This window comes from Nicotiana tomentosiformis, chromosome 3 (assembly GCF_000390325.3).
Source record: "Nicotiana tomentosiformis chromosome 3, ASM39032v3, whole genome shotgun sequence".
Classification (NCBI taxonomy): domain Eukaryota; kingdom Viridiplantae; phylum Streptophyta; class Magnoliopsida; order Solanales; family Solanaceae; genus Nicotiana; species Nicotiana tomentosiformis.
In genome coordinates, this window is record NC_090814.1 from 141,096,082 (window position 1) to 141,113,449 (window position 17,368).

The window sequence follows — 17,368 nt, forward strand, 5'->3', positions numbered from 1 at the left end:
TACTATTCATTGAGAATCAGATTCAACAATGACATTTAAGGTGCTCTTGCTAATACATTGTTGCATACCACTTAACATGGCTTTGACCTTAGCCACATTATCACTACAAAGGCCATAGTGTTCAGCAAAAGCTAAAACAAAAGAACCCCTACTATCCCTCAGAATGCCACCACCTCTAGAACTCCCGGGGTTACCCTTACAACACCCATCTATATTGAGTTTAAAGAAACCTTCTTGAGGTTTATTTGGCTAGAGATAACTTGCTGTACCTTTTCCATAGTTGTACACATCTCAATCCAAGAGTGAGAAAGTTGCACCTTGGGAAATTGGCTATTTAGCAAGATAATTAAATATTTACATACTTTTTGAGCCGAGGGTCTTTCGGATACAGCCTCTCTATCTCTTCGGGGTAGGGGTAAGGTCTGCGTACACACTACCCTCCCCAAACCCCACTAGTGGAATTTCACTGGGTTGTTGTTGTTGTTGTTGTTGAATGATAAACCTAGCAGACATGAACATTATCAAACCTGGAGGCACACCTATTCTTCCATATCTCCCAGAAGATTATTATTGGTAGGCACTGAAGAAGAGAAGCATGAATCACATTCTTTGGTTTATACAACCACCAACTCATAACAACCTGCCTAATATCCCCTTGCTTAGTCCTGTTTATCTTAGACGCAAGAATGTTAAACCACTGAAGTATTAGGTGAAACAATATGATCCGACATTTTAGGTGTCTGCAGTGGGATGGAGATCACTGCCTTGAGTTGGTAACTTTTGGTCATAGGGTGTCGCCTGATACAGGGGAACGTGTGACAGTAATTATGTAAAATGATCTCTTTCCATCTTCCACCACAATGTTGTTGAGAGTTATAGTGAATTATAAACAATGGTATTACTCCATCCGTTTCAATTTATGTGAACTTATTCCCCTTTTGTCCGTGCAAAAAAGAATGACCCCTTTCCATATTTGAAAACAATTTACCCTTATGCAATGATTTAAAGCCATGCAAACTATATGTGCCTCATTTTACACCATAAGTTCAAAAGTCTTCTCTTTTTTCTTAAACTCCATGCCCACAGATTCATATAAATTGAAACGGAGGGAGTATTAGTTACCACAAGACAATTCTTATGAGGAAAGAGATCAAAATTATACTCATAAATGGATATAGTATCATGTATAAGGTAAAGTTTGCCGGTGGAATGTGAACCTAATTAAAGTACTTAGTTAAAACTAGCCTTGCTACCATTATCAAACCTCAATAAGGGAATTAATGGTGCTATCTGATGAGCCATGAAAGTTCCTTTGCAATAAAATTAGTTCATTAGTATGAAAATACCAGAAACATTTGAACATGTAACAGTATTGGTTACCTTTTCCTCGTTCCCATTGGGGTATTACAAATTACAAAGGAACACAATAACATACATATAAACAAAGATCTAAAACGTAGAAAAGACAGAGAGAACAAAATTCAGAGAGAAGCACAATATAAATACTTAGTTTCTGGCAAAATAATCATCCTGTCATGGTTTGGTGAAGTGGAGGGACCATAGTAGCTTGCTGCAGCTGCATGTTCTGTTTCAAAGCCTGATTTCCTTTCCATCTTGGCAATGAAGAACAATCCATATTATTTAGAACTACGGCAAATATAATAGCGAAACCTACAAAAAAGAGAGCTATGTTCATGATTTTATAGGTAAGGACCATAATACTGTTGACCTATCAACGTAATACTTATAGTGAGAAAAAAGAAATAAAATAAGGTTGAAAGTAGAAATACCAATTGAAGGGTCAAGGCCTCTTAGGTGAAGCTCTCGATATTCTTGACAAAGAGCACAACATTCACAAAAGCAGTGGATTACCCAGTCGGGTTCCGGTGATTCAATTAGCCCATACTGGCTCCTCAAATTTGTACGATAGGTGCATGACATTATGCAAGACATTACGCCGAAGAAAATCGGTGTATAAAACTTAGGCTCGCTAGTCAAAGATAGTATAGTGTTAAATCGCCTCTACATGGATTGATTTAAATAATGTTCTAATAAATATTCAGCTTAACACTATCCAAGAAAATAAATCTTTGATTAAGTTATTACCGAACTAAGAATAAAAACTAAGATTATCGATTGTGAGAAAACAACGGAAATTTAGTGACTAAATAGCAACGACTGAATATCAAAGTGAGAAGTATGGGGTGTGGCAAGATATGTGATCAACTATTATTCTGGGTAACCCCTGTTGATACCCAATTTTGCCCTCATATTTTATAAATATCATATATATGTTCAAAATATTATTTTGCATCATTACCTAATTTGCAAGGGTCATATAAGTATTTTCTATAATTTTTAAAGCTTTAAAAATAATTTTCTTGCATTTAAATTACTCAAATATTTATTAGTTATTCCTCAAATTATTTGGTGATGACTCAATCATCCAAATCTATTTTTTACACCCACATATATGCTTTATAACATTTTATTTTGTTTTATATAATTATATTTGTATTTTTTTTTAACTATTTACGTATTTTTGAAATAATAGCTTATACTTTACCATTAACTGCGTCTATTATTTTATTTAGGGTCAAAATAACTTATTTTTATTTTACAACCTTCAGCTACTATTTTCCAAAATATTTAGTTGCATAAATAATATTTTTTATATTTTTATAGCTATTTTATTAATTTATTTTTCTTTAATTCCACTTGTTTTAAAAAGCCAACCCAATGTTGAGTCAATTTCCGGACCAAAAATAGGCCCAAAACACATAACCCTTTCCCATAGCCCAGATCAAACTGTCCTTTTAGCCAACCCGGTCGCGACCCATTTTATGACCCGCCTTATCTCCCTTTTAATCTTGGCCGTTGATCTCAGAAATCAACGACCCACAAACCATTTCCTCTTTTTTAATCCACCAAACCCCTAACCTTAAAGACCATTCCCCATCTAATAGTCGCCTCCAAACCCTCTCGAATGTTCTCTAGTCTCTGAAAGAAACCCTAGCAACCGCCTCTGATTCTCTCCGATTTCACCTAAACATGAAATTAATCCATGATTTACTTACCTATTTTGAGGTACTACAATGGTGTATATGCGCTTGTGGTGTTACTTTAGTTCTTGCCTTATTTTTGGCAAGAGCTATCTTTCGAGATATGGTGTCACGACCCAAAACTCACTATAGGCCGTGATGGCGCCCAACGTCGTTGTTAGGCAAGCCCATAGTGAACTACCAACTTGATTACGCATTTTATTATTTTTGAAATCGTGAATTTTATTAGATAAAGAAATCAATGCATTAAAAGTATGGAAACTTACACTTTAAATAGAATAGATAATAAAAGTGTGTAAATGCTAAGTAAAATCACAACAATATCTAGAACATCCCAAAACCTGGTGTCACAAGTGCATGAGCATTTACTAAGGAGTACAATAATAATACAACATTTGTATGGAATGTAAATAAGACATGATAGAGTAAATTATACGATAGAGACTATGTGGGCTGTGATACGTAGCGTGGAATGCAGCTCACCATAAAGTCTCCTCAGCAGCTACGCCTACGCGCCAAGATAACCACCAATTAAACCTGTCAGATCCTGCACATTTAGTGCAGAAGTATAGCATGAGTACGTAAATCAACGTGTACCCAGTATATATATAGCCTAACCCCGGAGAAGTAGTGACGAGGGGCCGAAATCGACACTTACTGGAGGTCCAATAAAGCAGTATGTAAATCCTAAACAAATATGAAGCACAACAGTAATAGTGGAATAAACGGTAACCAACATAATCTTTCAACATTTCTTTTAACGATATAAATTTTTCAATCTCGTATTCTATCTCAACAACTTGGAAAATATCAAGTGATAATATCAAATGAATAAGGAATACCATATAAAATGCCAGGCATTAGTGGAAGGATAATCTCGTGAATATTCGTACTACTAGCAATATAACGCATGATTATGTCGAGGTCGTACGACCCAATCCAGAATAATATGTACACTGCCGAGGGTCGAGCGACACGAACCGTAGATGCATCTATTCTACTGACGAGGCGTGCGACCCGCTCCACAAGAAAGGAAGAAACTTATTAAATCATGAGGCATGTGCTTACAACACAAATACACATGCATGATAGTGAATATACCCCTTTACGTTTATCAAATATCTTGGCAACAATTCAAGGTGATAAAGCTCGGCCTAATATACATATGTTTCTAAATTAATTTCAATTAATTAAGCTAGCAAAATGAGTTCAAACAATTCAAATATTACATGATAAAGTCCTAAGTCCACATCGACATAAACATGTTTTAACTACATACGTGCTCTTGTCACCTCGTGCGTACGAAGCACCCACAACTAGTAGCACATAACAATTACATCACCTAGGGGGTATTTTCCCCCTCACAAGGTTAGACAAGAGAATTACCTCGCTCTAAAATTTCATAATCGGCTTCATTGCCTCTCTAACTCTTCAATTCAAAGCCAAATTGTGATGATCCGATAGGTCATCTTTAAATTTAATAATTATTTCTTTATTCTAAAACCTCAAATAACACCTTTCAGTATTTCTCAACTTGCATGCATAGTCCGTAAATTTTTTCGGAAAGTTTTTATGTGAAAAATTGATTAAAATGTGAAATAGAGCTTTAAAACTCAACTGAGTTGACTTTGGTCAATGTTTTGGGAAAACAGACCTAGATCGATATTTTGACAGTTTCGATAGGTCCGTATCATAATTTGAGACTTGGGCATATGCCCAGAATTAAATTCGGAGGTCCCTAGCTAAAATTATCACCATTTAACGGAAATTAGAACTCTAAAGGCTAAAGATTTTCAAAGTTTGACCGTGAATTTGACTTTATCGATATCAGACTCGGATTGAGATTTCTAGAGTTAGAATATCTCCGTTATGTCATTTGGGACTTACCTGCAAAATTTGAGACTCTTCCGGATTGAATTGGCATGTTTCGGCGTGAGTTATAGAATTGAAAATTTCATAAATGCATAAGTCCGAATGGAGGTGCGCATTATAGTTTCAATATTGTTTGACGTGATTTGAGACCTCTAGTAGGTACACTTTATGTTACGGGACTGGTTGGTATATTTGAACTGGGTCCCGAGTGGCTTGGGTGAGTTTCGGGGTGAGTTTTGAACGAGTTTGTGCATTTCGACACTCTGATGATGTTTTGGGATAGTTGAAGTGCGAATGGCACATTTGGAGTGTGGATGTGTGGCCGCAAACTCCCAAAGTGCGGAGGCAGTAGTGATTGTGTGGACTGCAGTTGAAATTGTGCGGTCTGCAGAATTTCTTTAGCGACCGTAGAAAGGAGATTTGTAGGTTCGCTGGTTTGCCTTCACAAGCTTATATCTTTTATTCTACAAGGAATTTGGAGATAATTCAAAAATAAAAGTTGTAGACCTTTGAGTCTAGTTTTTTCCAAAAAGGTATATCATTAATTATTTGGACAATAGTACAGAAAGTTACGGTCAATTTACTAAAGCCTGGCAGTGCAGTCACACTGAAGTGCGGCCGCACAATTTGAACTGCGGCCGCGAAACTTGGAAATGTGCGGACCGCAATAAAAATATGTGGTCAACACAATGGGGATCAGATTTTGTACCATATAAACGAGGGTTTCATCTCATTTTTCATTTTTGGACCTAGAGAGCTCGGTTTGTGGCGATTCTTCGTGAGTTTTTCAAGAAATTCATGGGGGTAAGTGATTCTAACTCGGATTTTGTTATTATACATGAATATATCATTATTTTCATCATTCAATTAGCATTTTGATATGGAAATTTGGGAAAAATTATAGAAATTTCATAAACAATAATTTTAGGATTCGAAGGGCAATCCAATGTCGGAATTCGATAATTTTGTATGGTTGAACTCGTATCGGAACGAGTGTTAGAATTTCGTGATTTTTCGTCTGGTTCCGAAAAGTGGGTTCCACGTTGACTTTTGATTGACTTTTCCGAAAATGACTTAAATTAGGTCTCTTTCGAATTGTGAATAATTTCTAAAGCTCAAATTGAATTGTTGGTAAATAATTTGCTAGGTTTGATTGGTTTGGAGTATAATTCGAAAGGAAAAGTTGTGGTCGAGTGATCATTTGAAATTGCGGTACAAGGTAAGTGTCGTGGTTAACCTTGATTTGAGGGAATAGAACCCTTGAATTATTTGTTACGTGAATTTCATGTGTAACGATGTATAGGCAAGGTGACGAGTGCCTATACATCGTCAAATTGATTGTTTGCATATTTATTTGGAAATCATAAATTATTTTCTTTATCATGAGTTAATTATTATATTAATTATTTTCTCTCATATTCCTCGCAAAATATTAAGTCTTGAAATCATGCTATAATTGCTACATGCTTATTTGACTTATGTGACTTAATTGTTACTTGGCATTTAGTATATTAGATATTAAATTGTCTATTTTCTTCCTGATTTTCATAATTAATTGCTACTTGTCATTATTTGTTTCCTAAATAATTTATAAATATTGTATGCTTTGTTGCCTAATAATGTCTTATTGAATGTGGTATTTATTGGAGTATTTTTATTATATTTAAGAGTTGTTAAATTATAATATTGGAGCGGGTTGCACACCGCAACAGAGATGAAAATGAATATATTGGGGGATCGGGTTGCACGCCGTAACGAATTATATTTTAAGTTTATATTATTGGAGCGGGTTGCACGCCGCAACGGAATTTAATTGATGGATTATATTGGGGAACGGGTTGCACGCCGCAACATAATGAGAAACGAAATAATTGGTTGTGACTGCTGAAATAATTTTAATTATTGATATGATTTACATGTCTTACTTCTATTCCTGTTATTATTATTATGTTGTTATTATTATTATTATTATTATTATTATTATTATTATTATTATTATTATTATTATTATTATTGCGTACAGGTTAATGTAAGCGACATGTCTTAGCCTCGTCACTACTTCGTCGAGGTTAGGCTCAGTACTTACAGAGTACATGAGGTCGGTTGTACTCATACTACACTCTGCACTTCTTGTACAGATACCGGAGTTGGTTCCAGCGACGTACTGTAGATTTGCTCGGATTCAGCTATCAGAGAAGACTCGAGGTATAGTTACACAACGTTCGCAGCTCTGAAGTCCCCTTCTACTTTATCTTAGTTGTGTGCTCTCTTTCAGACAACTTTATTTTTATTCAGACCCTTGTTTGTATTATTCTAGAAGCTCGTGCACTTGTGACTCCAGTTCTGGGATGGTATTTAGACATCGTATTTATTTTCGTTTGTTCACCTAAATTCATATATTATTCCAATTGTTGATTTCATTACTATTTAATTAAGATGAATTGTTAAAAATGGTTAAAATTATTCTAACGTTGGCTTGCCTAGCAAGTGAAATATTAGGTGCCATCACGGTCCTGGAGGTGAAAATTTTGGGTCGTGACATAAACGATCCGAAACTAGTCAAACAATGTGTAAATCAATCAAAATATACTCCAATGCGTATAATTTAACAATTTATAATAATTTCCAACTCTGTTTGAAAAGTCAACAAAATCAACCATCGGGCCCACGTACCCTGATTCCAAAAATTCTTGAAGATAATCATTATCCATAATGCCTCGAACCCAAATATATAATTTATTCCTAATTCCATGTCTAATTTCGTGGTTAAAATTCAAAACACCAAATTCTAGGTTTTCTATCGAAAATCCCATAATTTCTACCCATATCCATGTTTAAATCCATATATAACTCATGTACTTAGCTCACAATGTGTAGAAGTTCCTTATCTCAAGGTAGATGATGAAGTCGGCTCCTCCAAATCGCCCCAAAAATCGCCCAAGCAAGAGAGGAATGAGTGCAATGAGCAAAAATCCCGATTGAGCAACATATATTCTGTCGAGGCGTCTTCGCACGTGCGGACACCCCAGCGTGTCACGACCCAAAATCCAACTAGTCGTGATGACACCTAACCCAACTCGCTAGGTAAGCCAATTACCAACTATCGAATTCCAATGAAATTAATAAGGCAATTAATTAAAATAAAATAGATAAAACCAATATATTTTCCCAAGAACTGGTAATACAAATCATGAGCTTCTAAGAATAGAATTTACAAAACTAGTATGAAATAATACACCATCTGTTCGAAATGTACATAAATATATTGTTATAAATCTAAGGCTACCATGAACAAGAAGCAGCTAAAATCGGAACACATGTGCATCTTCAGATCACGCTCCCAACGAACACAGCAACATCAACAACCAACATCTGCACGCAAGGTGAAGAAGTGTAGTATGAGTATAACCGACCCCATGTACTCAATAAGTAACAAACCTAGCCTTAGGTTGAAAGTAGTGACGAGCGTGTACCAAGGTCTGGTACAAATTCAATAGTCCACAAAAGTCCATAACCACGTAAAGCAAATAATACAAGAAGTAACTCAGAGATAAAATGTTCACCTAAATTATGATTTCAAAAAAATAGTTCTTCCTTTCAAGTACATCAGTGAAAACCCAAATTGTTTACCGAAGTTGCCAAAAATATGAATAAGTTTGAAAACAATAATTTTCCCAAAAATCCTTTCAATAATAAATGAGATGTTTCATTTTCTTTCCAAATAACCCGTGTAAAACAAATGCATCATTATGCCCATCTGTCAACATGTGTGTGAAATCATGAATGATGTGATACTGTACAACATGAGGAAAATACATCTCTATGCCCGTATGCGATGCAACTCAGTGATAAAATTATATGCATACTCTCAAAGTATCATTTCACTCAGTCCTCCCAGTCACTTATCCTCCCAATCGCACGACACTCGGCACTCGCACTCAGTAGGTACCTGCGCTCACTAGGGGTGTGTACAGACTCCGGAGGGGCTCCTTCAGCCCAAGCGCTATAATATGCACGGACAACTCGCGTGCTGCACGGACAACGCACGTGCTATAATAAAGCCAATATGTCCTACTGTGGTGTGCAACCCGATCCCATAATTATCCTCACAATCAGGCCCTCGGTCTCACTCAGTCATCAATCTCTCCAGTCTCTCGGGTTCACAATGTCATGAAAATAGCTTGAAAATGATGATATGATGTATCAATAAATAACAACATAGACTGATATGTGATATGCAATGAAATGAATATGACTGAGTATGAATTTTTAATTTAAAACAAATAATTCACAGCAATATGACCTCAGTGGATCCGAATAATACAAGCACATAGCCTCAACATGATTTTTAATATGATTCTCAGCTCAATTTCTTTAACACATAAAACTGCATGGAAAATGCCAAGATTATTTGACAACAAAATTTCACGAAACAATTACGTCACGATTTCTATGGTGCACGCCCACACGCCCGTCACCTAGCATGTGCGTCACCTCCAACAAATTCACATAATACGTATATTCAGGGTTCATACCCTCAGCTCCAAGATTAGAAGAGTTACTTACCTCGAACAAGCCGAATCCAATGTCGAGCAAGCTAAACAATGCTCCAGAAATTCCATTCTGCGCGTAACAACTTCCAAACAGCTCGAATCTAGTCACAATTAATTTGATTCAGTCAACCCAAATTATAGGAATTTATTCCATATCACAATACTAATTTTTCCCTAAAATCCAAAATTACACTCAAAATTCGTTAATGGGCCCATGTTTTGGAACCCGACAAAAGTTACAAAATATGAACACCCATCCAACCACGAGTCCAACCATACAAATTTTACCAAATTCTGACATCAACTCGAGCCTCAAATCTTCAATTAAAGTCATTGAAGATTTTTACTATTTTCAACCCAATCTATACCCATTTGGACTCAATAATATTTTCATAAATCTTAATTATATGTATAAATAGTACCATTACACCCAAGAATCATACTCTTAATCACCCATCTTTATCCAAACTCGAAATTGAAGACTTGGGGTTAGAACCTTACCTCTTCGGTGAAGATCTTGTGATATTTCCTTGTTGGATTTAAAAGCTTGAACAACATCTTGATGAACAAAGCACTTGAGCTTCTTCCTCTCTCTAGAACACTCTCCCTTCTCTCTAAAAATATCAGATTGTTTGCTTCAAAATGAGTCCCAAAGCCTATTTATCAAAATGGGGTCGAGTTATAAAAATAGAAAAATTAATCCTCCAAAAGCAGGTATGCGGTCGCATAATGGGTATGCGGGTCGTAAAATTATCGCAAAAATTGGTGCCCAGAACTGGGCTGTTCTGGTCCATTCTGCGACCAGTTTGCGGTCGCAGAATCGCATTTTTTTCTAGCCTTTGGTAATTTGGTCATAACTTCTTGTAGGAATGTCTAAATGACGAATGGTTTGAAGCGTTAGAAACTAGATTCAAAGAGCTTACATTTTATAGGTAATAAACCATATAACACTTCATATCATGAGAGTTATGCTCATTTGAAGTTAGGTCTTGTGCGAACTCACTTGAAACTTTAGTCTGTTATGAAATTTCCAACTTAAGTTTTCAATTATGAGACTAAGTGCCTCATTTCACTCAGAAATCCTTAGGGACCCGAACCAACTAACCCGATAAGTCATAAATCAACTGTAAGGCATAAATTGAGTAGTAAATGAGGGAACATGGTTGTGATACTCAAAATGACCGGCCGGGTCATTACATTCTCCCCCACTTAAACATACGTTCGTCCTCGAACGTGCCAAGAGTTGTTCTTAACCTTCAAATCTCTATTCCACCTTACCACGCACATACCCGGGGGTGATCTCACGTCACCCTATTCTATATAGGCCTGACCACACAACATAACTGAAAATTATTAATTTAACCTTAACCCAAAAATTATGGAGCCGAATTTCTAACATCTAGAATTCTTTTCAAGACCCAAATCTCACATCTACACATTGTATAAGCCTGAACAAGTTGTATCCAGCCATAGCCATAATCCCATATATAATCACATAACATACTACAAAACTCGCATACTCGTAGCACCATTTCTGATCAAAGTAACTACTCAAAACCAACCAAGTACTAGTATAAAACCTCGTATTCAACAAAACCTCATTCCAAAACCTTCGTACATTGCCAATGATGAAATAAACAATCAAAAACTCATAACCACTCATCAGATCAACTAGCCATGGAGTTCTCTCGCCCCAACCAGAACCATAATTCTCTCCTACACCGACTTTCAATATTTTCCTCCCGAATATACCATAATCAAGCCTTATAGTACCCATTCTAGGTCCAATGATCTTATATTATTAAACACAACTATCCCACAAACACACCACATCAATATAACTCAAGCCATAACTGCACAATTTGTGTACCCAAATATGGGAGATGTCTGAAGGAAGAGAACCATATTGCAAGTTCAACAAGCACCACCACAACCGCAATGTTACAACCAACTCCTCAAATTTCACGAAGAGGATAATCGTAAGCGCATGTGCACAATTGTAGAGGAAGGAAATTAATGAATCAAATAAATTATCATAGAAATAAAATTCCCACACACAGCACGGATAACTCACGTGCCAATAATATGAATCGCCCGGCATGGTCATAGGCCTCCAGTCCCAGCATATCATACATGAGCAATTAAACAAGTACACTTGTATATGATAATGAAATAAGATTCTCGTGCTCCTGGACTGGTAGAAATAGCACGCCATAGTGTAAGCACGTGCAAAGTCTGCTATCATACTTCAAATCGTATTTTTTTTAACACAGAATTAGTAACTATCCTGTTTATTTAGGGAATCATCTTATTTGTAACCTCAACTATAGCCCAGATGGTTCTCAACAAAGGTACGAATACGGGAAACGTTATAACTTTACGCTTAACAATCAATTCTAAGCATATAATAACCTAAGCATTCTTCTGAGTATGAATACTTGCTCTAATAACCGCACATCGCCTCAAACCTCACATATATGCGCACTCATAGCGCATAGCTATCACAAATAATTAATGCAACTAGTGCCTCCACCGAGTTTTAAATAAAATAGTCACCTCAAATAGGTCGCAACCCCGCAACAATATACCTCTGAGAACTCCCAAACTCTAAATTCATCGAAATATTTGAAACTGACCATGCTGTCCAACATTCGTTACCTTCTCTTCAAGACTAAATTGTCACCTTGTACATGTAAATCCTAATCCCGCACAACACACCACATCTATTATGCCATCATGTGACAAGTACAAGAATCCCATTATCAACTCTGAGTCACCAGCAAATTACATACCTGGTTAGTTAGAAACCTTTCTCTTGCTTCCTTCCAGGAGGAAATCACAATACACAACACGTTTCCCACACCAATAGAAAATATCCGGTTCAAAGTTCAAACCATGGTAGAAACCATCAAGAACGCTTTGAAATTCATCTGCACATAACCAAGCTATTAGAACTAAATTCCTCTAACTCGACCAAACCACGTAGGTCACCAAACCCAAAAATATTTCCACTAAAACATCTGTAGAGTCTCACCACATCATAATTACCCCTATAAATAACACAACCGAAACACCCACTCTGAAAATACCTTGTTTGAGTCTAAGGTCATTTTATTCACCTTCCTGATACCGAAATATAAAATCCATAATGATATACAAAAATGCCACAAGTCTCGACACCATCCAACTTAAATATCATATTTTAGCCATAAACAAATCCGCCAAAAATTCTCAATTGTTACATACTAATCTCGAATCCATTAGAACTTTCTCTAGAGTCACCCCCTTTATTCAAATCCACATTACACCGCCCAAATGGGCCAAATGACACGTGCCGCACTAGCACAACAACACTCAAAGAAGTAACTCTACTTTAATACCACCTATCAAATTCATACTCCGTGCGCACTACATCATTCACAAATAACAACTCACTCATCCCACGATTTTTATATACTCATAAGTGCAATATAACCCAAATTCAGGAATTTTCTTATTCGAGTCATCCTCGATCCAGGAATTTCCTTATTTGAGTCATCCTCGATCTCAACTTCTACAAGTCATAACTAACCCACCAGCACGCCTCAGCTCAAAACTAAACCTTTACATATAACCATAAAATTGAATTATCAATAGCAGACTCCCCCACTTGGCTCAAAGCCATAGATTAAAACATTCAATTACTCACAATACCAATACTCTATTACTACCATAATGCCATAGTTAGTTCAATGAAACTTCTTCTCAAACTCATGCAAAGCCAACCATAAAAATACCCCAAATCATCCGCTAAGCTCGCATTCTCTTGACACCCAAGTCAACTTTCTCAGCCAGATTCAAATATAAATCTCTACACATACGCCCTACTGGCAGAAAAGAAGCTCTCCACTCACATATAAGGAACACACCTACGTAGATTACTCCGCAGAGGATAACTCACTTGCTTAGCCTCTAATTGGTATCTTGTTATACCCTTTCACAATTACTACGCAATCACTTAATCTTTCCAAGTCCAAACTTATTAACAGGACATGAGAATTTAGTTTGTCCCAAAATTTAACAACGTGAAAGATCCTTCAAAACATTCATACTCGAGACTGTACGTCACATCAAATCGAAAATCAAGCACCCAATGGCCTTTCCTTTACATTTCACAGAAACACTTCTCGTCACATTCAAATCGTCTTAACACATCCCGCAGTTACATCTTACTCATCACAAGGCCATTTTACCGCTCATTAATCCAGAAATTCCACTTGTAGGGACATTACAGGACATATGTGTCCAAATGTACAAGTTATAACTGAAGCTACCGAGCCTAAGCTGCGGTCTAATCCTGGCCTCAAATCCTCCAGACTGGCCCATCACCAAAATACAGAATACACATTTTGAACCTCGTTCATAGAATAACAAGCAGTCGTTGCACAACTGATGCTGAGCGCTCACATGCGCACACGAATGCGTGGAAGGTATTCAAATAGTTATATTTCAAGCTGAATCAATTTTGCACGATAAGGAAAGAAAGATGGGAAATTATCCTAAATGCCCTATAGCCTCTCGAAGATAAGTATGGACGTCATCATACCGATCCGCAAGACTCAACTAGACACTTGCTCATGACTTGTAGAACCTATGAACCTATAGCTCTGATACCATATTGTCACGACCCAAAATATAACTAGTCGTGATGACACCTAACCTAACCCACTAGGTAAGCCAATTACCAACTATTCATTCCAATGAAATTAATAAGGTAATTAATTAAAAGAAAATAGATAAAACCAATACATTTCCTCAAGAACTGGTAGTACAAATCATGAGCTTCTAAGAATAGAATTTACAAAACTTGTATGAAATAATACATCATCTGTTCGAAATATATATTAATAGATTGTTATAAATCTAAGGCTACCATGAACAAGAGGCAGCTAAAGCCGGAATGCAGGTACATCTTCAGATCCATCTCCCAACGAACACAGCAACATCAACAATCAACATCTGCATGCAAGGTGAAGAAGTGTAGTATGAGTATAACCGACCCCATGTACTCAATAAGTAACAAACCTAGCCTTAGGTTGAAAGTAGTGACGTGCTTGTACCTAGGTCTGGTACAAATCCAATAGTCCACAACAGTCCATAACCACGTAAACCAAATAATACAATAAGTAACTTATAGATAAAATGCTCAGCTAAATCATGATTTTAAAAAAATAGTTCTTCCTTTCAAGTACATCAGTGAAAACCCAAATTGTTTACCGAAGTTGCCAAAAATATGAATAAGTTTGAAAACAATAATTTTCCCAAAAATCCTTTCAATAATAAATGAGATGTTTCATTTTCTTTCCAGATAACCCGTATAAAACAAATGCATCACTATGCCATCTGTCAACATGTGTGAGAAATCATGAATGATGTGATACTGTACAACATGAGGAAAATACATATCTATGTCCGTATGTCATGTGTGCATGTCAATACGATGCAACTCATTGATAAAATCATATGCATACTCTCAGAGTATCATTTCACTCAGTCCTCCCAGTCACTTAGTCCTCCCAATCACACGACACTCGGCACTCGCACACACTAGGTACCTGCGCTCACTAGGGGTGTGTACAGACTCCGGAGGGGATCCTTCAACCGAAGCGATATAATATGCATAGACAATTCACGTGATGCACGGAGAACTCACGTGCTATAATAAAACCAATATGGCATGATGTGGCGTGCAGCCCGATCCCATAATTATCCTTACAATTAGGCCATCGGCCTCACTCAGTCATCAATCTCTCCAGTCTCTCGGGCTCACAATGTCATGAAAATAGCTAAAAATGATGATATGATGTATCAATAAATAATAACATAGACTGAGATATGATATGCAATGAAATGAATATGACTGAGTATGAGTTTTCAATTTAAAACAAATAATTCACAACAATATGACCTCTGTGGGTCCGAATAATACTGGCACATAGCCTCAACATGATTTTTAATATGATTCTTAGCTCAATTTCTTTAACACATAAAACTGCATGGAAAATGCCAAGATTATTTGACTACAAAATTCCACGAAACAATTACGTCACAATTTCTATGGTGTACGCCTACACGCCTGTCACCTAGCATGTGCGTCACCTCCAACAAATTCACATAATACGTATATTCAGGGTTCATACCCTCAGCTCCAAGATTAGAAGAGTTACTTACCTCGAACAAGCCGAATCCAATATCGAGCAAGCTAAACAATGCTCCAGAAATTCCATTTTGCGCGTAACAACTTCCGAACGGCTCGAATCTAGTCACAATTAATTTGATTCAGTCAACCCAAATTATAGGAATTTATTCCATATCACAATACTAATTTTTCCCTAAAATCCAAAATTACACTCAAAATTCGCTAATGGGGCCCACGTCTCGGAACCCGACAAAAGTTACAAAATATGAACACCCATCTAACCACGAGTCCAACCATATAAATTTCACCAAATTCCGACATCAACTCTAGCCTCAAATCTTCAATTAAAGTCATTGAAGATTTTTACCATTTTCAACCCAATCTTTACCCATTTGAACTCAATAATATTTCCATAAACCTTATTTATATGTATAAATAGTACTATTACACCCAAGAATCATACTCTTAATTACCCATCTTTATCCAAACTCGAAATTGAATACTAGAGGTTAGAACCTTACCTATTGGGTGAAGATCTTGTGATATTTCCTTGTTGGATTTCAAAGCTTGAACAAGATCTTGATGAACAAAGCACTCGAGCTTCTTCCTCTCTCTAGAACACTCTCCCTTCTCTCTAAAAATTTTAGATATTTTGCTCCAAAATGAGTCCCAAAGCCTATTTATCAAAATGGGATCGGGTTATGAAAATAGAAAAATTAACCCTCCGAAAGCAGGTCTGCGGTCGCATAATGGACCGCAGAATGGGTATGCGGGTCAAAAACTGGTTGCAAAAATCGGTGCCCCGAACTAGGCAGTTCTGATCCATTCTGCGACCAGTTTGCGGTCGCAGAAGCACTTTCGCGATCGCAGAATTGTCGCAGAATCTCATTTTTTTCCAGCCTTTGGTAATTTGATCATAACTTCTTGTAGTAATGTCCAAATGAAGAACGGTTTGAAGCATTAAAAATTAGACTCAAAGATCTTTCATTTGATTGGTAATACACTATATAACACTTGGTATCATGAGTGTTATGCTCATTTGAAGTTAGGTCTTGTGTGAACTCACTTGAAACTTTAGTCTACTATGAAATTTCCAACTTAAGTTTTCAATTATGAGACTACGTGTCTCATTTCACTCCGAAATCCTTCCGGACCCGAACCAACTAACCCGATAAGTCATAAATCAACTGTAAGGCATAAATTGAGCAGTAAATGGGGGAACAGGGCTATGATACTCAAAACGACCGTTCGGGTCATTACACAGCGGCACCTACGGCTCCGCTTCTGCGGAAAAATGTCCGCTCCTGCGAAAGTCACTTAGGCCCCGACCAGTCGCACCTGCGGCTCAAGGCTCGCACCTGCGAGGGCGCTTTTGCGGCCCTCCCCTCGCTTCTGCACTGCCATGGTACGTTATCCTATCCGCTTCTGCGAAGACAGCCACACCTCTCCAACTACGCATTTGCGGAGCCTCGTCGCATCTGCGGGCTCGCAGATGTGGTATTCCTCCTCGCACCTGTGACCACAGCCTAGCTCACCCAGAATCACTTATGCGACCCCTTGGCCGCTTTTGCGGTTTCGCACATACGGCCATAAACTTCGCAGGCGCGATCACACCAGAAGCCTTAAGCGTCAGCAATTCCTCAAGTCCAAAACTCAATCTAATTCGAATCTGATTCACACCCGAGTCCCCTGGGACCCCATTC